The sequence below is a fragment of the Triticum urartu genome, chromosome 6A, assembly GCF_056163025.1.
Source record: "Triticum urartu cultivar PI428250 chromosome 6A, HENAU_Tu73, whole genome shotgun sequence".
NCBI lineage: Eukaryota > Viridiplantae > Streptophyta > Magnoliopsida > Poales > Poaceae > Triticum > Triticum urartu.
Window position 1 is genome coordinate 167,965,481 of NC_141878.1, and position 22,810 is coordinate 167,988,290.

The following is a 22,810-nucleotide window of genomic DNA, read 5'->3' on the forward strand; positions in this document are numbered from 1 at the left end:
CCGCGGCTGCCAATTTGCGCCGCCCCTGGTTACCTGCTCCACGGCTGGCGGGCGGTGGCGACACGGCTGACGGGCAGCGACACCTCGACGGGCGGTGGCTCCATGGCTGACGAGCGGCTCCTCCTTGTTCTGTTGCTCGCGTCCCCGGCCCCTCGCTCGCGCCCGCAGTGGCCACCCACTCCGGTGCGGGAGTGGGCAAGTTTCGGGCCGCCGCTGCTCCGCCGCCGACCGCGGAGGTGACCAATGCATCCATCGTCGGGCCCAGCACCGCCTCCCACCTGCGTAGCTCCCAGGACAAGTGCCGCCTCCCACCTCCGTTGCTGCCTCTGCTTCCTGCCTCCTCTCCTACCTCTGCTGGTACCACTCCATGTTTTCCTCCCGCCTCCTCTACTGCCTCTGCAAAATTGATGTGAAATTACTCTCAAAGTGTATCATTGATGTGAAATTGAGCAGTGGAATAGGAATAGTTTGTTCAATTACTCCTCCTGTGAAATTGTGCAGTGGATCAGGAATAGTGTGTAATGATGCAAACTATGATGATGCAGTACCTGACACTAAACTCAGATGTCGGTAATGATGCAAATGGTTTGATTTCGATACTGCTCATTCAAGCCAATGGCAAGATTGCAAGATTTCGTATACCGGATAGATGAAACATAGCATAAGTAAAATGAAAATGACAGATGAGAGGTCAGTTGATTTCAGAGAAGTTGTAGTAATACTAAAGCCGATCTCAATTTGGATTATTTGAAGCAAGATCTGACAAATGATCACAACTAAATTTCAAACATGCGGGGATGAAATGCTAAACATAAATTTGAGAAACTCTACTGCTGCAAGCAATGATTTGAGAATGTGTATAAATAAACTGAAGTACAAAAAATATGTATAGAGATGGCAGGATTTGAGAATGATTTGAGAATGTGTATAAATAAACTGAAGTACAAAATGCCATCATACTTAATTGCTTCAAATAATCACCACTTCATGACTGCATACTTAATTCAGTTCCAAACAAAAAGCCTGTACAATCAGACTGTAGAGTTAGTAGATGCTAGATGGAGTAGGTGTTACAAAATGCCTGTACAATCAGACAATCCCACTTCAAACATCTAATTTTTTCTGTTTTACAAACTGAAATCAACTTAGCTGTTGTAAGTTCTTAAACTATGGCTTAATGCTAGGAATGATATCCTCTGATTTATGATAAGGAGCCTGAGAATTTGTGTTGTGAAACTTACTTTGGTTTATGATAAGATTGTACTTGGTCCAGCAGCTGGATTAACTTCGTTGAGACCTGTCCGGCACACCTTTGGGCAGAGCAGCCCTCATGGAGTCCCTCTGTCTGTGCTTTGATGACTTGCCGCCCCTTATTGTGCAAAACTTCTACTGCTCCAGCAGCGCTTCATTATCTTGGACAAATTCTCGGCTCCTAGTATTAAGCCATAATTTATTTGAATCATTTGAATTTATTTGCTTTATTTGGATTTATATACCATTTGTCCAATTGCAAACATACCTAAAGTTTCCAATTGTCCAATTTCGGTCATTCATTTTACAGAGAGCTAAGCATGGCCATGACTCTTGCCTAAATATTCCTGCAGAAACAATTCAAGTAGCAAAAAACTGAAAACTGCCACAATCCCTTAACTAAGAGTTGATAAAAACATGTCCCTAAAATTGGAATTATTTGAATTAGCTAGGTTTATTCTTCTTCTTCATATACAGAAAAAGATGAATATTGTTTGTCTACTAGTTACTTCAAATTTAGAACTGAATAAACACTTGTCATCTTCAGTAAACACTTGTAAATCTAGAGTGGTTATAAACTTAGAATGCACCAAGTACTAATATCCTTTGCCAGGCTATACACCATCTACTTGGAGTAGACAGCAAGATTCACAAAGACATGCACGCTTCAATAGACTTGTGAATGCTAGCAAAGTGATAAGTAAAAACTTGGATGTTCTCAGAAATATAGCACCAGAGGACATTAAGTGAACTGGACTGTATGCTAAAGGCAAGGAAATTCCACCTTCTTTTCTTCTTCGAGCAGTTGATGAACTGGCCTGTATGCTGCAGCTACACATAGGTTCTGAAGAAAATGCACCAAAAGTGTTCCACACAGGTGAAGTGAGTGGAAAGCAACATTTAATCTCCACTTCTTTTCTTTTGGTAGTGAAATTCAATCTGAATTTTGTAAGCACAGAAAATGCACCAATACTGAACATTTATTCGCACCTCCACCACCATCTTGTCAGTTTCGACAGTGTGTGTATGGAGTAGTTTTGACGGCAGTATAATTGTGCATCATGTAAACATTATGAGAATGATTAAGGGTTCAGCAATCAGATTATAATTATGACCAGAACAGAGGAACAAATATCATGGTTAGTTTTATGTAAAAAATCAGAAAATGGAGTTACTCACTTGAAGTTACTATAGTTACTCACTTGAACTTACTGTAGTAGTGACCAGAATTCAGAAAAGTTACTAAACAGCAGAAGTAGTGGCCAAAATTCAAAGTTACTGAAAAGATTCTACACTAAATATACAGTGTTATCCATGTTCTGTATCCAGGACATTTGAATTATTCAGAGAAGGATAATGCAAACTAAAAAGTGTTACGCAAACTGAAAACTGGTCCATGTTCTGTATCTAGGACACTAATTTTTGACATTTGAAGCTACATTTCAATTGTTATTACTTTGTCAATTATTGAATTATTCAGAATATTTAAATTATTCAGAGATCCATGTTCTATATCCAGGATAATGCAAACTAAAAAGTGTTAAAAATACTATGTTTTTTTGGGTCAAAATCTACATGTAAAACTGAAAAATGAAAATAAAAATGGAGATGATCTAAAGGAGAAAATAAAAATGGAGATGATCCAATAATAGTAGTGTCATGGTGTGCTACAGATTCATGCATAATTTAGAAGAATACACTATCATCAAAGGTCAGCGTAGCACATTCAGGCTAATTTGAGAAAGAATTATCAGCACATTCAGGCACATTTAGGCACATGGCAGCACATTCATGTTTCTGTGCCTTTTCTCAGTTTCAGCAGAATTTTATTTTTTTGTTTTTGCATAAAGTTGCAGTACAACTTGACTCAATGAAAGAACTGGAACATCTATCCGAACTATACAAAATTCAAGTGACAATTTCAAAGGGACACACACTGTCTTACCCTGCGGCGGGATTAGTAGAACTTGACTAAATGAAAGAACATGACTGAATGAAAGAACTTGACCGAATGAAAGAACTGTATCACCATACGCTGCAGCATGTGCTCGCCCCCAACATAACAAGACCAGAATCAACAGAAGCAAACCACGGAGTTGCTGGCCAAAATAATTTCAAACAAAATGAAAGCTAACAAAGGATGAGAGGACCTGCGTCATGTTGTTCTTCTTCTTGATGAGGGAGGTGAGGAGGGGTCTGAAGAGTGGGGACTCGAGGAGCATACCCAGTACGCCTTGGCGGCGAACGGAACCCCCTTCCTCCTCCTTTGCGGACTGGCGCACGGCCGAGGCAGCGACCGGCGCGTAGGCCCACACGCACCCGAGGTGGCGCAAGCGCAGCGCGAGACACTGCTGCTTGCCCCGTGCCTCCTCCGGCGTCGGGGGCAACGAGGAGGAGGTGTCGTCGCCGCGCGCAAGCAGGAGACGTGGCAGGAGGAAGAATAAACGACTTTGGGGTGAAAGAGGGGAGATTTGGGAGGCAGACAAGGGGGGCAGGGGAGCTGTGCAAGGCAGGAGGGAGCGGTGGCGTAGGCATCCCCGGTGGCGTAGGCATCCCCGGCGGCGGAGGAGGACGCGCGAGAGAGCAGGGGAGCAGCACGGTGAAGCTGACCAGGGGAGCTCCGGCATCGATGCGCCCATGTCGGAGCGGCGAGGTGTGTCGGTTGGAGAAGACGAGGAGTGCGGGTTGTGTCGGGAGTTTGGGGAGGGGTTTTCTGCAAAAACGCCACGGTGACAACTTTTCCCGGACGGAGGGAGTAACAGGCATGCCTACCACAGGTCTATGTTTATCTTTAGCACAAGGTTTTGGCAATTCTAGCAGTTTCACCGTAGAAATAAATAACATGCCCATCAATATTATCAGCCAAGAGATCTTTAACAATAGCAATATTAGGTTCAACCTTAACTTGCTTAGGAGGTGTATAAGTTCTAATATTGCTTTTACGAACCACAGTTGAAGCTTTAGCATGATCCTTTATTCTAACAGGGAAAGGTGGTTTCTCAACATAAGAGGTAGGAACAATAGGATCATTATATGTGACAGTCTGTTCTTCAACTTTAGTAGGTGCAGCTACTTTTACTTCTATGGGAGGATGATATTTAAACCACTTCTCCTTGGGGAGATCAACATAAGTAGCAAAAGATTCACAAAAAGAAGCTACTACCTCAGAGTCAAGTCCATATTTAGTGCTAAACTTACAGAAAACATCAGTATCCATAAAAGATTTAACACAATCAAACTTAGGTGTCATACCTGACTTCTTACCTTCGTCGATGTCCCAATCTTCAGAGTTTTGTTTAATTCTATCCAATAATTTCCATTTGAATTCAATAGTCTTCATTGTAAAAGAGCCAGCACAAGAAGTATCAAGCATGGTGCGATTGTTTTCAGAAAGCCGAGCATAAAAACTTTGAAGAATTATTTCTCTTGAGAGCTCATGATTGGGGCATGAATATAACATTGATTTAAGCCTCCCCCAAGCTTGAGCAATGCTTTCTCCTTCGCGAGGCCAAAAACTATATATATATGATTGCGATCACGATGAACAAGATGCATAGGATAAAACTTCTGATGAAATTCCAATTTCAATCGTTTGTAGTTCCATGACCCTGTATCATCACATAGCCTATACCATGTCGATGCGTCTCCCTCCAAAGATAAAGGGAAGACCTTCTTCTTAACAACATCATCGGGTATACCTGCAAGCTTAAATAATCCACAAGCTTCATCCACATAGATTAGGTGCTCATCAGGATGCTTTGTTCCATCTCCTGCAAAAGGATTATCTAGCAGTTTTTCTAACATACCTGAAGGAACTTCAAAGGGAACATTTTCACTTTCAGTAGGTTCAGTAGGTTGAGGAGCAACTCTTTGCTCTACTGGTCGGGGTGAAGATACTCCGAACAAGCCCCTCAGAGGATTACTTTCCATAGTAACAAGTGAGAGTAAATTTTAGCACACTATATAAATTTTTCCTTACCAAATTCCACCAACCAAAGGCACTTCACTCCCTGGCAATGGCGCCAGAAAAGAGTCTTGATGACCCAAAAGTATAGGGGATCTATCGTAGTCCTTTCGATAAGTAAGAGTGTCGAACCCAACGAGGAGCAGAAGGAAATGATAAGCGGTTTTCAGCAAGGTATTCTCTGCAAGTACTGAAATAAGTGGTAACAAATACTTTTGTGATAAGATAATTTGTAACGAGCAACAAGTAACAAAAGTAAATAAAGTGCAGCAAGGTGGCCCAATCCTTTTTATAGCAAAGGACAAGCCTGGACAAACTCTTATATGGAGATAAGCGCTCCCGAGGACACATGGGAATTATCGTCAAGCTAGTTTTCATCACGTTCATATGATTCGCGTTCGGTACTTTGATAATTTGATATGTGGGTGTGAAAGCACAAGTGCTCCCTAGGTGGTTTTGATAATTGATGACAACATATCTCTTGTTGGACTAACACTTCTATCCAGCATGTTTCAGATAAGTTCAACAATGGAGTGGCATGGACTAAAGGCTGTGGGAACTCCTTCAAGATGCTAAGGAAAATGGATTGGCTCAAGCTCAAAAGCTCAAGACTCTTCATTTTATATTTTAGTGATCCAAGATCACATTGAGTCCATAGGAAAAGCCAATACTATTAAGGAGGGATGAGGTGTTTCTTAATGAGCCTCTTGCTTCATGTGCTTAGTGATATGCTCCAAAACCCTCAACTACTTTCCCATATCCACATATGACCAAAACTCTAAGCCAAACTCGGTCCTACCGATTCTTCCTATCCGGCGCCACCGAGTTTCACTTGTCATTAGCCACTGCCAAACCCTAGCAATTCGGTTCTCGGTCCCACCGAGATGGGGTTGCAAACTCTCTGTTACCCATTGCAATATTCTCGATCCCACCGAGTTTGTGTAATCGGTCCCACCGAGATTGCAATGTAAACTCAGTGTTTCCCTTTTGTAACTTTTCGGTCTCACCGAGTTCCACTCGGTCTCACCGAAAGAACAAATCGGTCCCACCGAGTTTGCCTGACCAACTCTCTGGTTAGCTAATTACCAAATTCGGTCTCACCGAGTTTGTGTAATCAGTCTCACTGAGATTACGTTATGCCCAAACCCTAACCGAATCGGTCCTACCGAGTTGCATGTCGGTCCCACCGAAATCACTAATGGTCACTAGGTTTACATTTTCGGTCCGACCGAGTTTATTGATTCGGTCCCACCGATATTGGAAAACTGTGTAACGGTTGGATTTTGTGTGGAGGCTATATATACCCCTCCACCTCCTTCTCATTCAGTGAGAGAGCCATCAGAACACACACACCATTACAACTCATTTGTTCTGAGAGAGAACCACCTACTCATGTGTTGAGACCAAGACATTCCATTCCTACCATATGAATCTTGATCTCTAGCCTTCACAAGTTGCTTTCCACTCAAATCTTCTTTCCACCAAATCCAAATCCTATGAGAGAGAGTTGAGTGTTGGGGAGACTATCATTTGAAGCACAAGAGCAAGGAGTTCATTACCTACACACCATTTGTTACTTCTTGGAGAGTGGTGTCTCCTAGATTGGCTAGGTGTCACTTGGGAGCCTCCGACAAGATTGTGGAGTTGAACCAAGGAGTTTGTAAGGGCAAGGAGATCGCCTACTTCGTGAAGATCTACCGCTAGTGAGGCAAGTCCTTCGTGGGCGATGGCCATGGTGGGATAGACAAGGTTGCTTCTTCGTGGACCCTTTGTGGGTGGTTGCTTCTTCGTGGACCCTTCGTGGGTGGAGCCCTTCGTGGACTCGCGCAACCGTTGCCCTTGGGTGGAGCCCTGTGTGGACTCGCGCAACCGTTACCCTTCGTGGGTTGAAGTCTCCATCAACGTGGATGTAGGATAGCACCACCTATCCGAACCACGGGAAAAACATCCGTGTCTCCAATTGCATTTGATCTTTCCAAACCCTTCCCTTTACATTCTTGCAAGTTGCATGCTTTACATTCCGCTGCTCATATACTCTTTGCATGCTTGCTTGATATGTATTGTGTGTGTTGAAATTGTGCCTAAACTCCACTTAAACCGAAAAAGATTAAAAATTGCAACTTTAGCACTAAGTGTCTAATCACCCCCCCCCCCTCTAGACACATCTACTTCTAGATCCTACAAGTGGTATCAGAGCTTTGGTCTCCATTGCCTTGGTTAATCACCATTGGAGGAAGATGGATGTGTCTACTCTAGGGAGTCTTAGACACAGAGTGCCTATTCTTGATGGAAAGTACTTTCATGAGTGGAAAAATGAGATGCTTGTAATCTTCAATCAATATCATTTGAACGAGTATATTACTAGCCCTTGTGCACCCCATATTGATCCCTTGCATCCTACCCTAGATGAACATATTGACATGATTCGCAATCTTAGAACTATTGAGCTCATCATTAGAGGTTTGCCCAAAGATTTGATTGCTAGTTTGCCTACTCAAAATTGCGCCTATACTATATGGAAATTTCTTGAAGAACGGTTTCCCAATCACTCCTTGAAAACTTTGGATGAAATTCTCCATAAATCTATTGCCTTGAGTAAGATGAACTCTAGTGATCCTAGTTTTGGTAAATGTCTTCTTGAACTTGCCAATCTTATGCATGCTAAAGGAGATGTTGGAATCATTAATGATATCATACTCAAAGCTATAAGAATTCATAAAAGTAACCACTTTGGTCATCTATCTAATGAATTACCCTCTCTAGGAAATGATGAGTCACAAGATCATGATGAACATGAATATTATGATGATGATGATAGTGACTCCGATCTTGATAATGCAATGAGACATTTTGGTCTTATGGCAAATCTTCGGGGATATGAATCAGGAGGAAAGTAATGGGTTCTTGATAGTGGATGCACTAATCATATGACCGGAGATGAAGAGATGTTCCGTGAGCTTGCTGAAAACAATGGCCCTCGAAAATATGTCACCTTTGGTGATAATTCAAAAGGTAAAGTGGTTGGCCTTGGTAAGGTGGCCATCTCACATGATAGTTCCATTCAAAATGTCATGCTCGTTGAATCTCTTGGCTATAACTTACTTTCAGTATCTAGACTTGCTGATTTTGGTTTGAACGTCCTATTTACTGAGGTAGATTGCCAAGTATTTCGTCGAGACAATCATAAAATGGTCTTTACGGGTATGCGTAGAGGTGATCTTTACATTGTCGATTTCTCTAAAAAGGCACAACCTAAAACTTGCTTTGTTGCTAAATCCTCAAAAGGTTGGTTGTGGCATAGATGACTAGGTCATGTTGGCATGAGAAACCTTGACAAGCTTATTAAAGGAAATCATATCCTTGGAGTTAACGATGTCATATTTGATAATGATAGACTTTGCAGTGCTTGTCAAGCAGGTAAACAGGTTGGAGGAAGACATCATGTGAAGAACATCATGACCACAAGGAGGCCACTCGAGCTGCTTCACATGGATCTTTTTGGTCCCAATGCCTACAAGAGTCTTGGTGGAAATTCCTTTGGTCTAGTTATAGTTGATGATTTTTCAAGATTTACGTGGGTGTTCTTCCTGAATGACAAATCGCAGGTCCAGAAGATCTTCAGAAACTTCGCTAGGAAAGCCCAAAATTAGTTTGATGTGAAGATCAAGAAGGTTCAGAGTGACAACGGAACGGAGTTCAAGAACGCAATTGTGGACACCTTTCTTGACGAAGAAGGGATTTCACACGAGTTCTCGGCTACATACACACCTCAAAAAAATGGAGTTGTTGAGAGGAAGAACCGGACGCTCATTGAAATGGCAAGGACAATGCTTGATGAATACAAGGCGCCAAAGCACTTTTGGGCAGAAGCGGTTGAGACAGCTTGTCACGCAACAAATCGCTTATATCTTCACAAGCTACTCGGCAAGACGGCATACGAGCTCCTCACCGGTAACAAGCCTCAAGTTAGATACTTTCGAGTATTCGGCTCAAAGTGCTACATTCTTGATAAGCATCGTCGTTCAAAGTTTGCTCCTAAATCTCATGAAGGTTTTCTACTTGGTTATGGCTCAAACTCTCACACTTACCGTGTCTACAACAATTTCACCCGAAAGGTTGAAGAGATGGTAGATGTGAAGTTTGATGAATCTAATGGCTCGCAAGTAGAGCAATTGCCAATTGATGTAGGAGACAAAGACCCTTCAAAAGCAATTCAAGACTTGTCCATTGGCAAAATTCGTCCAACAGAGGTGAAGGAGAGTACTTCATCCGTCCAAGTGGAAGCTTCTACTTCACAACAAGGTGAACCAAGAATCGACACGGAAGCATCCACAAGTGGGACACACCAAGATGAAGAAAACGAGGAAGTACGTCAAGATGAACATCAACGACCTCCTTCTCCACCACGACAAGAGAACGACGACGTCAACAATGAAGAAGGCCAAGAAGAAGAACAAGATGAAGAAGATGTTCAACAAAGACCCAAGCAAAAGCTCTCACGAGTTCGAGCAAGAATTGCCAAAGATCATCCCGTCGAGCAAATCCTCAATGATATACAAACCGGGAGAATCACTCGCTCAAAAACTCGTTTAGCTAACTTTTGTGAAAACTATTCATTCATCTCTAGCATTGAACCAATGAAGGTTGAAGAGGCATTAGAAGATCCGGATTGGATAAACGCTATGCATGAAGAGCTACATAACTTTGAGAGAAACCAAGTTTGGACATTGGTTGAGAAGCCCGACAACAACCACAACATCATTGGTACCAAATGGGTGTTTCACAATAAGCAAGATGAAGATGGACAAGTGGTTCGCAACAAAGCACGTCTCGTCGCCCAAGGATACACATAAGTCGAAGGTATGGACTATGGTGAGACATATGCTCCCGTTGCTAGACTTGAGTCCATTCGCATCTTACTTGCCTATGCTAATCACCATAATATCACCTTGTACCAAATGGACATTAAAAGTGCTTTTCTAAATGGAGAAATAGAGGAAGAAGTTTATGTCAAACAACCTCCCGGCTTTGTCAATCCTAAGAAACCTAATCATGTTTACAAACTTCATAAAGCTCTTTATGGTCTTAAACAAGCTCCTAGAGCATGGTATAAATGCTTGACCAAGTTCCTTACTACTAGTGGTTTTGAAATTGGTAAAATTGATTCTACTCTTTTTACTAAAAGGGTTAATGGAGAACTATTTGTATGCCAAATTTATGTTGATGACATCATATTTGGTTCAACTAACCCTCTCTTTAGTGAAAAGTTTGGAAAGCTAATGTCAGAGAAGTTTGAGATGTCTATGATGAGTGAACTCAAATTCTTTCTCGGGATGCAAACCAAGCAAACTAAGGAAGGTACATTTGTCTCTCAAACAAAGTACACCAAGGACTTATTCAAGAAGTTCAATATGCAAGAATGCAAAGGTATGTCTACACCCATGCCTACTAGTGGACATAATGATTTGACCAAAGATGGTGCACCTGTTGATCAAAAGGTTCATCGCTCTATGATTGGTTCATTGTTATACCTATGTGCTTCACGTCCCAATATTATGCTAAGTGTGTGCATGTGTGCACGATATCAAGCTGCTCCTAAAGATTGTCATCTTAAGGCTGTGAAAAGGATAGTGAGATATTTAATCCATACATCAAATTTTGGCATCTGGTATCCTAAGAGGTCTTCTTTTGATCTTGTTGGCTATTCCGACTCAGATTATGCCGGAGACAAGGTTGATAGAAAGTCCACTTCAGGTACTTGTCAATTTCTTGGTAGATCTCTTGTGTCTTGGTCCTCCAAGAAACAAAACTCGGTATCCTTATCCACCGCCGAAGCGGAATACATTGCCGCTGGTTCATGTTGTGCTCAATTACTTTGGATGACCCAAACTCTTAAAGATTATGGGATTTATGTGAAACATGTTCCACTGCTTTGTGACAATGAAAGTGCTATCGAAATTGGTCACAATCCTGTACAACATTCTCGAACTAAGCATATTGAAGTTCGTCATCATTTCATTCGAGATCATGTTGCTAAGGGTGACATCAATCTTGAGCATGTTCGCACCGATAAGCAATTAGCGGATATATTCACTAAACCGCTTGATGAGAAAGTGTTCTGCAGGTTGAGAGGAGAATTGAACATCATTGATGCCTCGAACTTGGAGTAGAAACTCCATTGGATACATGAAAGACATGAGCTTATGACTAATCCATGATATATCTCTTATGATAACTATCTTATGTCTTGGATATATTTGCACCTTGCATGTTGTCTAACCCATGTAGGTGATTGGTTGAATTTAATTCCATGAGATTGCAACTCACTCACATCTTGAGCAATCTCTACAAGACCAAGACTCTACACAATAGTGGTTGAAGACAAGGAAGCACAAAACCATTCAAACATATCCTTTGACAAATTCTATGTTAAGCTTCATGATTGTCATTTTTGGATACACAAGTGCTCTTCCTTGCAAGAACTAACCCATGTAGGTAGATGAACTCAAACTCCAAGTGGTGCTCCCAACTCTTGATGAACTACATCAACCTTGAGCACCCACACAAGTTCAACTACATGAGCAAGAACCACACCACCAACCAAGGTATGTCATTCCATCTTAGACAAGCTTTACTCCAAGACATGAGTCAAAGCAACTCAACAAGATGTGAATACATCAAGATGCTTAAACGAAAAATGGTAACCCCATTTTGAGTTTAAACGATGAGTATGACCTATGATCAAGTGTCCTCACTTGACTCCTAAGTCAATATACTCTAACATAGGTGACTATGTCACCGCCCAATTCTAGATGAAGTTCTCTTGTGTCCTTTTCTGAGTTATTGCATTTGTTCCTTGCATATTTGTTTCCTTCTTTCTCAAATAAAAAAAAATCAAAAAAAACTTCATCTAGAAACTTTCACTTTTTCCTGTTTGTTTTTGTTCTGCATATTTCTGCATCAAATTCCTTGCAAATCCATCAGCTAATTCATTGCAAATCTTTGTGAGATCTTACTTGACTAGTGAGCTGAGGTGACAAGTGTTTTTCTCTGTGTAAACTCGGTCTCACCGACTTGCAAATTTCGGTCCAACCGAATCTTTTCGGTACCACCGAAATGTGCCACTCGGTGCCACCGACTTTACAATCATAAAAACAGTTTGCCACTTGTTCTACATTTCTTATGATCCAGCTCCACTCAATGAATCTTGTCCTCCACAAGCATCACAATTTTATCCTCTGCTTTGTGCTGAATCTCAAGGACCAAACCCATTCGACGGATTCCAGGACAAACCTTATTGGAAATTGATGTCAAAGGGGGAGAGAGAGATCACATCAAAGCTTGTAGGAAAGAGAGATCACACCAAGAGAGAAAAAGTATTAAGGGGGAGAGAAAGTCTCAAGGATCCCAGATGTTGTTAAGGGGGAGAGAAAGTCTCAAGGATCCCAGATGTTGTTAAGGGGGAGAGAGAGATCTCCAGGGAGAGAAAAATACTCAAGGATCCCAGATGCTTGATGCTCAAGAGGAGAGATGCCACATGTCTTTTTGGGGGAAAGACATGTTCATATGAACTCATTTGAATTAAGTTCTATTCATATCTTTCAGCTCTGATTTTCTGTTTCCTATCTTCTCCCAATATCCCATGTAAGATTCAGGGGGAGCAAGACACCTAAGGGAAAAGAAATCAGCCAAATTCATTGCATATCTTTATTCTTGGGGACATGTTGAATCCAATGTTATCACTCTCTACATGTCATCCCAGTCTTGGCATTCTTGTGGTTTCTTTTGTTTGCTCTGGCTAGTGGATGTACCTGTGTTATCTAACCTTGTTTGCAGGTTCATTCCATCCTAAGCCAACTCGAGACCACAAGGTAAGTATATGCATCAAAATCATGAGTATGAGGAGTTCTTGCTTATGTACATACTGTTTGCAAGAAGGACTCATGAGCATGAAGGTATTTTCCTTAATAATCTTTTGCTCTGATGCATATGTCCAAGATACATGTAACACATTGCCTACTCTGTCATGATTATGCTCTCACATGCCTCTATATTTCATATTTACATGAGTGCATACATGTAGGGGGAGCCTATGCTTGCTACATGTTCTTCCAAAGCTTTACTTGCTGTTCTGTATATATTTATCTAAAGCTTTGATGTATGTTGTCATCAATTACCAAAAGGGGGGAGATTGAAAGCACAAGTGCTCCCTAGGTGGTTTTGATAATTGATGACAACATATCTCTTGTTGGACTAACACTTCTATCCAGCATGTTTCAGATAAGTTCAACAATGGAGTGGCATGGACTAAAGGTTGTGGGAACTCCTTCAAGATGCTAAGGAAAATGGATTGGCTCAAGCTCAAAAGCTCAAGACTCTTCATTTTATATTTTAGTGATCCAAGATCACATTGAGTCCATAGGAAAAGCCAATACTATTAAGGAGGGATGAGGTGTTGCTTAATGAGCCTCTTGCTTCATGTGCTTAGTGATATGCTCAAAAACCCTCAACTACTTTCCCATATCCACATATGACCAAAACTCTAAGCCAAACTCGGTCCTACCGATTCTTCCTATCCGGCGCCACCGAGTTTCACTTGTCATTAGCCACTGCCAAACCCTAGCAATTCGGTTCTCGGTCCCACCGAGATGGGGTTGCAAACTCTCTGTTACCCATTGCAATATTCTCGGTCCCACCGAGTTTGTGTAATCGGTCCCACCGAGATTGCAATATAAACTCAGTGTTTCCCTTTTGTAACTTTTCGGTCTCACCGAGTTCCACTTGGTCTCACCGAAAGAGCAAATCGGTCCCACCGAGTTTGCCTGACCAACTCTCTGGTTAGCTAATTACCAAATTCAGTCTCACCGAGTTTGTGTAATCGGTCTCACCGAGATTACGTTATGCCCAAACCCTAACCGAATCGGTCCTACCGAGTTGCATGTCGGTCCCACCGAAATCACTAACGGTCATTAGGTTTATATTTTCGGTCCGACCGAGTTTATTGATTCGGTCCCACCGAGATTGGAAAACTGTGTAACGGTTGGATTTTGTGTGGAGGCTATATATACCCCTCCACCTCCTTCTCATTCAGTGAGAGAGCCATCAAAACACACACACCATTCCAACTCATTTGTTCTGAGAGAGAACCACCTACTCATGTGTTGAGACCAAGACATTCCATTCCTACCATATGAATCTTGATCTCTAGCCTTCCCAAGTTGCTTTCCACTCAAATCTTCTTTCCACCAAATCCAAATCCTATGAGAGAGAGTTGAGTGTTGGGGAGACTATCATTTGAAGCACAAGAGCAAGGAGTTCATTACCTACGCACCATTTGTTACTTCTTGGAGAGTGGTGTCTCCTAGATTGGCTAGGTGTCACTTGGGAGCCTCCGACAAGATTGTGGAGTTGAACCAAGGAGTTTGTAAGGGCAAGGAGATCGCCTACTTCGTGAAGATCTACCGCTAGTGAGGCAAGTCCTTCGTGGGCGATGGCCATGGTGGGATAGACAAGGTTGCTTCTTCGTGGACCCTTTGTGGGTGGTTGCTTCTTCGTGGACCCTTCGTGGGTGGAGCCCTTCGTGGACTCGCGCAACCGTTGCCCTTGGGTGGAGCCCTGTGTGGACTCGCGCAACCCTTACCCTTCGTGGGTTGAAGTCTCCATCAACGTGGATGTAGGATAGCACCACCTATCCGAACCACGGGAAAAACATCCGTGTCTCCAATTGCGTTTGATCTTTCCAAACCCTTCCCTTTACATTCTTGCAAGTTGCATGCTTTACATTTCACTGCTCATATACTCTTTGCATGCTTGCTTGATATGTATTGTGTGTGTTGAAATTGTGCCTAAACTCCACTTAAACCGAAAAAGATTAAAAATTGCAACTTTAGCACTAAGTGTCTAATCACCCCCCCTCTAGACACATCTACTTCTAGATCCTACAGGGTGGACCGGTGCTTGGGTGCTGTTCTTACTTGAACAAGCATCCCACTTATGATTAACCTCTATTGCAAGCATCCGCAACTACAACAAAAGTATTAAGGTAAACCTAACCATAGCATGAAACATATGGATCCAAATCAGCCCCTTACGAAGCAACGCATAAACTAGGGTTTAAGCTTCTATCACTCTAGCAACCCATCATCTACTTATTACTTCCCAATGCCTTCCTCTAGGCCCAACAATGGTGAAGTGTTATGTATTCGACGTTCACATAACACCACTAGAGGCTAGAAAACATACATCTCATCAAAATATCGAACGAATGCCAAATTCACATGACTACTAATAGCAAGACTTCTCCCATGTCCTCAGGAACAAACATAACTACTCACAAAGCATATTCATGTTCATAATTAGAGGGGTATTAATATGCATAAAGGATTTGAACATATGATCTTCCACCAAATAAACCAACTAGCATCAACTACAAGGAGTAATTAACACTACTAGCAAACTACTAGTACCAATCCCAGACTTGGAGACAAGAATTGGATACAAGAGATGAACTAGGGTTTTGAGAGGAGATGGTGCTGGTGAAGATGTTGATGGAGATTGCCCTCTCCCAATGAGAGGAGCGTTGGTGATGACGATGGCGATGATTTCCCCCTCCCGGAGGGAAGTGTTCCCAGCAGAACAGCTCTGCCGGAGCCCTAGATTGGTTCCGCCAAGGTTCCGCCTCGTGGTGGCGGAGTCTCGTCCCAAAAGGTTGCTTATGATTTTTTCCTTGACGAAAGACTTCATATAGCAAAAGATGGCCACCGGAGAGCCAACAGGGGGCCACGAGGCAGGGGGCGCGCCCTGGGGGGTAGGGCGCGCACCCAACCCTCGTGGCCAGGTGGGTCCCCCTCTGGCGTACTTTTTCCGCTCAATATTTTTTATTATTTCCAAAAATGATTTTTGTGGAGTTTCAGGACTTTTGGAGTTGTGCAGGATAGGTCTCTAATATTTGCTCCTTTTCTAGCCCAGAATTCCAGCTGCCGATATTCTCCCTCCTTATGTAAACCTTGTAAAATAAGAGAGAATAGGCATAAGTATTGTGACATAACGTGTAGTAACAGCCCATAATGCAATAAATATCGATATAAAAGCATGGTGCAGAATGGACGTATCAGCCTGCAAGCCGCCTGGACCGTCATAACTATGAATCTTGGCGAGTTGACAACTCCGGGTCATCCCGTGCTGACTCTTCTTCTTCAACCATCTGAAGGTCAGGTGATGTCCAGTCGATGCTGGTTAAGGCCTCGAATATGGCTTCATCATTTATAATTGGAGCAGAGTCAAGATCAGGGGCAAAGAGGTGCAAATGCCTGGCGGGAACAAGATTCATCACTTCATGGGTGGGCGGCTTAATTTTGTTGTTTTGATCATCATAACCCGGCGTGTAGTGCTTCAGATTCAGTTCTTCAATAAGCTTGCACGCCATGGGCCGCATCTCCCTGACGCACTTGTTAAAATCTTGTTCTTCAAAAGTTGACCCGTCATCTTTAAATTCGGGGCATCCGGTGCCTATCTCTTCTGGGTCAAGTTTTGCTTGCCATGCTTTGGCTCAACCCAGAGCGACAATGGCTCCAGCTCTGGCGGCTGACAATCGGCATTCTTCGATTTGAGCCGGCGCTATTGAGAACGGCTCTAGCACGGTCTTGAGAAGTGTTGGAGGCTTTTTTCCCACCTGACGGGGCAATGAGGCCGTGCAGAGTTCCATTGTATAGCTGCTCGGTCAATGAGTACACTGCCTTTAATTTCAGCAGCATACTTTCACCAAGGCTGGCGCTTTTGGAGCTTGTTTAGTTGAGGCATAAGAGTCGCCAAGCAGGTTAAAAACATTGCATGTTATAAGTCGCCAAGCGAGTCAAATAAATACTGAAACGAATTTTGAGTTGGGTATGAATCTTACCAAAGATGGCAGATGTCATTTGAATAATGTGTTGCTTTAAGCTGGCTATCTCTTCAGTAACCGGCTTAAGTGCAGCTTCAGCATCTTCGGCTCTCTGCTGCAGGGCAGCCTTATCGGCCTCCCAGGTGGTTCTTTCGGTGTCAAAACTTGCCTTGGCCTTCTCCAAATATTCTGATGAAGTCTTTAGCTGTGACTCGGCCTTGGCAATTTCAGCGTGTTGAAGTTCAATGTTTTTCTTCAAGTCACTTAGTTGTGACTCTTTCATGATCAACTCTTCTTGAAGTATAGTGTTAAAGAAATGGTTATTACACAATGAGCAACATCAATGTCATACAGATATTTAAGTCCCAGAGCACATTGCAAGCAATATACTCGGCACTTGGGGGCTAATGTAGGTCATTTTCAATTCTTATGAAGACCCGGCTTATGATTGTCAGATTGAGCTAGACCTTGGGGTCTACATGTATGATTTTGCTAAAGGTTATTGGTGACCCGACTTATTTTTTTAGATTAAGCCGACCCTTGGAGGCTACATGTTTGACTTTATTAAAGGCTATTGAAGAAGTCATGTCATCTTCTCTCCAGGGTTTTGTGGTGAAAAGAATTTGAATTCACAGAGATCACGAATGCAAAATGAAAGTTTGGGAAAGTCCTTTTATTCCCTCTCATTTAACTTTCAAAAACTTTCGAATTTCACACAATAAATCAAACAATCAATCAAATCTATCTATTTATTATAACATTCCAAAATTTACAATTTTGGGATGTTACAAACCTACCACCCTTAAAATGAATCTCGTCCTCGGGATTCAGAGAGGCTAGAAAGAAATGGGTTAGGTTTGGGGTCTTCTCAAAATCCATCGATCGTCTTCGGGGTCTAGGGTGCTACCACCCTTAGAATCATTGTTACGGTCACATCAAAACTCATATACTCCATCCTTATTCTTGACAGTGTCGGTCTTCTCAGATCGTAAGGATAATTCCTTCTCTGGGCTCTTCCCGTAGTGGCATAACCTTTTCCTCAATTCTTCTATCCTTTCCTCTTGGTAAGGTTATTCCGAGATTGGGTCTTCTTAGCTGACGGGTCTGGCGCCAATACTAACTAACTATCGGTATCTCATGGTGGTTAACAATTTAGGGTTTCTCCTGCAGGAAATGGGTCTGGTTGATCCTCACTGTATAACCTACGGTTGGCAAAAACTGCCTTGTACATGGGAAAAAATTGCTATACCATTCTAAGGTTTAAACAAGGTTTAATATCGTTGTCGCTCCACTATGGGTAAGTCACTCAGATTTACCATCCCACATAGCAAGGCGAATAATAAGAGTAAGTCGGTATGGTGATCAATCCATCCCACACCCAAATCATTACCTTGTATATAGTTTAGCGAATCTCGCATTCTAACACTCGGTCATCCCCACAAGCATTGCAGAATTTCTCTTGTCGACGAACCAAGTTCGGATATATCCATAGATTCTGCAAGCCAGACAAACATCTATCGTTCCTTCACCACTCTCAGGTTTTGCGTTACTCCTATAAGATCGTCTGTCGCTAAAATCGTAACTTCTCCCAGGGTTTTCATTCAGCAAGAGTGTGCTTACTTCCTGGCAGGTCCTGGGGCCTGTGGGTTATGGCCCATCTCATCACTTGTAGTCCTTGAACTTATCATCGGGCAACTGATCATTATTCCAACTTCACACTTCCTAGTATTCTTAAATCCATCCAATTATACTGTCTTCCTTCCTTCTATTGGCACCAAACTAGGACATGATTACTCAGACTCATCATGGAATTTCCATTGATCCATATTTCCAACATCATACCTCCTTTATATCCAATAGTACTTCATCCCTTTATATACTTGGGGTATCCCACATACCGAGATAAAAACTTATACTTATGAAGTCCATACTCCACTTCATGGAACATCATTATCCTTTCCAGGGTCAAGTGTCCTTACAGGGGAATATTGGCCGTCTCTGCATGGCACTTCTTCAACTGGGAAATGTGAAACACATCAAGAACTCCTGACAGTCCTTCGGGTGACTCCAACTTGTTGGCCACTTCTCCCATACGCTCCAAAACTCGGTATGGTCCTACAAATCTCGGGGCTAACTTTCCCTTAACTCCAAATCTATTAACTCCTCGTAGAGAGGACACACGAAGACATGCTCTGTCTCCCATTTCATAGACTACCTCCTTGTGTTTTTGAGTCTTCATAACTCTTCTTCCTGTACTGAGCTACCTTCAGTCTATCTCGAATCAACTTAACATTCTCTTCTGACTCCTTGATCACATTTGGTCCAGACAACTGACGATCTCCAACTTCATCACATATCAACGGTGTCGGGCTCCTTCTCCCATACAAAGCTCCAAAAGGGGTCATCCTTCAAACTGGCTTGGTAACTGTTGTTGTATGAGAAATCCGCGTGAGGTAGATTATCATCCCTACTAGATCCATAATCTAGCGCACACGCTCTCAACATGTCCTCCAGATTCTGATTGACTCCCTCGGTCTATCCATCGGTCTGCGGATGAAAGGCTGTACTGAACTCTAGCCTCGTACCCAAAGTCTGGTGCAGCTGATTCCAAAACTTTGAGGTAAACTGTGTTCCTCGATCTGATATGATGGTCCTCGGAACTCCATGCAGACATACGATCCTGGTCAAATATATCTTGGCCAACTTCGCACTTGTATAGGTGGTTTTCACTGGGATAAAGTGAGCCACTTTGGTCAAGCGAATCAACTACTACCCAGATAGAATCATATCCCGATCGGGTTCTGGGAAATCTGGTAATGAAATCCATGCCAAGCATATCCCACTTCCATTCGGGTATCGGCATAGGCTGTAGTAATCCTGGCTTCTGATGCTCTGCCTTTACTCTCTGGCATACATCACCTACGACTACATACTCCGCAATATCCTTCTTCATACCAGTCCACCAAAAACGCTCCTTCAAATCCAAATACATCTTGGTGTTTCCAGGGCGAATCGAGTATGGTGAGTCATGAGCCTCCTGAAGTATTAACTTCCTGATATTTGCATTATTGGGCATGTATACACGGTCCTCGAACCATAAGGTGTCATGCTCATCCTAACGAAAACCTTTGGCCTTTCCTTTGCTCATCCTCTCTTTTACCTCAGCAATCTCTTTGTCATCCTTCTGAGCTTCACGGATCTTTTCCAACAATGTAGACTGAACTTCCATTGCTGCAAAAAAATCTTTGGGAACAATCTCCAATCGAAGTTCCCTGAGGTCCTCGGCTAACTCCTTTGGTAATCCTCCGCTTATGAGGGTATTCGTCCTTGTTTTCTTTATGGATGTGTCCTATTTCTCCACAAAATTTGTATGCACAAGGTTTCTTCATATCCTTTCCATAAGGCCTCAATTTCTGGGACACAAGCCAAGATTTTAACAAAGTCCACTTAAATTCCTTCCAAGTGGTTACTCCTTGCCATCCATTGATGGTTTGGTTCAAAAAATATGTGTTCATCTCCATTCATCCTCTATTGGGTCCATGGATTTTGGGGTGGGATAGGAGAGATAGAGAGGGATGCACAAAATACAAACAAAAGTTTTGAAAAGACAGATTTTATTTGTGGCTGTCGGAAAAACATCAAACAAATGACACCTCACAAACGTCGCATCTAACGTAAGTGTATAACAGGGGTTTGGTCTTCTAAAGGTCAATAAATCTTCAAAGTCATCAAACTCTTCAAGTTTTGTTCATGCCTCCAATGGCTTCTTCCAATCATGCTTGTCTTTCTCTAGTTCTTTTGCCAGATCATCTCCATTGACGTGAAGTCTCTCGTGACATCCTTTAATATTTTTGGAGTTGCATTCCAAACTTCCGGGTTTCAACATCCTTGACATGAACCATGATCCTGCTATCCTTCAGTTCCTGACAAAAACTTTGATGTCTCAAGGTTTTGCTCCTCTAGCTTGGCTACTCTCAGCTTCTGAGTCCTGAGTTCTTCACGAAACGCTTCCTTACCAAATACTGCTTCTTGTGGGTCCATCTTAACTTCTTGATGTAACACTCCAGATCCTGGTGATACACTAGCTAAGGTTAAAACTGCATCCTTTGCTGATAAATGCTCCATCAGCCTTCTACCATCCAATCCTTCCAAAGAAATGCATGCTTAACTCAGCACGGTGGCAATAGCATAAGCAGGCAATAACATCATGGATATCCGTGTTTCTGCTCTTGTCATTTCCATGAGCTATCTCTCCATAGTTGACATCTCCTGCCTTAGGGTTTTCTTGACAAAATCTTTGAGTTTTTAACTCTTCATGCTCCGGTCTTTCTCCGATACACCTTGATCTCGGGTATTGACAACTTCCATAGTCTGCCAAGTTCCATAAGGGTAGCCTTCCTAAGTCATTTAGATCTGCGAATTCTTCAAAGCCTTCAAGTTTTCCTAGTCTTCAGAGTCTTCAACAGTTGTAGTTTCCATTATCATAATGTATGGTAAAATCATCTTCATTTTGAATGGTCTTAGTTGTCCAATATCTTGTACTTCTTGGAGTGGTCTCATCCGTCGAATCTTCGAGTGGTCAAAAGGGGAAAGGGGCATAGTCTCACTAAAAGGGAATATTTGAATAAGCTCAGAAGAGAAGAGAGGTGAAAGATATTTTTTGAAAATGAAGTTGTAGAGAAAATCTTTCCTATGGGCTTGTCAGTTTCTAGGGTCACGTCCTATAGGCAACATGTTCTCTTATACCATCTTGTAGCGACCCGACCCGAATGGATCAAGTCTCTGTGCTTAAGTGTCATCCCTGGATCGGTATGCTGACACGCACAGTACTCGAGGATTTATAATAGAGGTAAATCACATGTATAAAATAACATAAATACTATTACCTCAATCCAAATAGCGGAAGTAACAAGGTTGTGGATTCCCATCAACACCAACGACAAAGTTGAGTGTAGAAATCGTAACCCTAACGTATCACTTACCCGTCGTAAGATCCTGCAACATGAGACGTTGCAGCCACAAAGGGTCAGTACATTGAATGTACTGGCAAATTCACACGGTAGAGCAATGGTGAATAATGGCTAACACTACATGCATATATGGTTGGTGGAAAAGCTCTATGGTTATAAGGTTTTTGTGAAAAGCCAATTTTTCCCTACTGCAAAGGAATAAATTTTATTTAACTATCATGGTGGTTGTTAAACATTGAGAATGGTTGACAGCATTCTCAATCCCAATTAAACATCATCATTAAAACCCAACAAATTATTTAAGTAACGTGATGAGATCAACACGGTAATCCAAGAACCAGATACTCAAGATGTCCATAACCGGGGACACGCCTAATCATGATTAGGTTGTATACTCTGCAGAGGTTTGCACACTTTTCCCCACAAGACTCGATCTCCTCCGTTGGATTTCTCGCACTACATGGTGTTTGAGAAACGGATGACCAAGACATAGTCTTTCAGAAGCGCTAGCACCTTACGATGGGTAGACCATTACACCTACTTTCCCCTACATCTTCTAGTCTACCACTGTAAGAGTTCGCACGACTTAATCAACTATGCTAGAGCCCATAGTAGCTTGTGGCTGCACACGGAAGTTTCTAGTATGAATAATCTCATGATCCCTTTGAGCCTGGGTGGCGGTCCATAAAAAACAGGCAATCCTGGAATACCCAGGTGCCTAGACAGGCAATCGCTGGAATACCCAGG

General features: G+C 42.4%; 1 pseudogene; it reads right to left on the bottom strand.

Annotated features, from left to right (window-relative positions):
- Positions 1–3,365: 3,365 nt before the first annotated feature.
- LOC147964603 (uncharacterized) lies at positions 3,366–20,322 on the bottom strand (annotated as a pseudogene).
- Between the last annotated feature and the right edge of the window lie 2,488 nt (positions 20,323–22,810).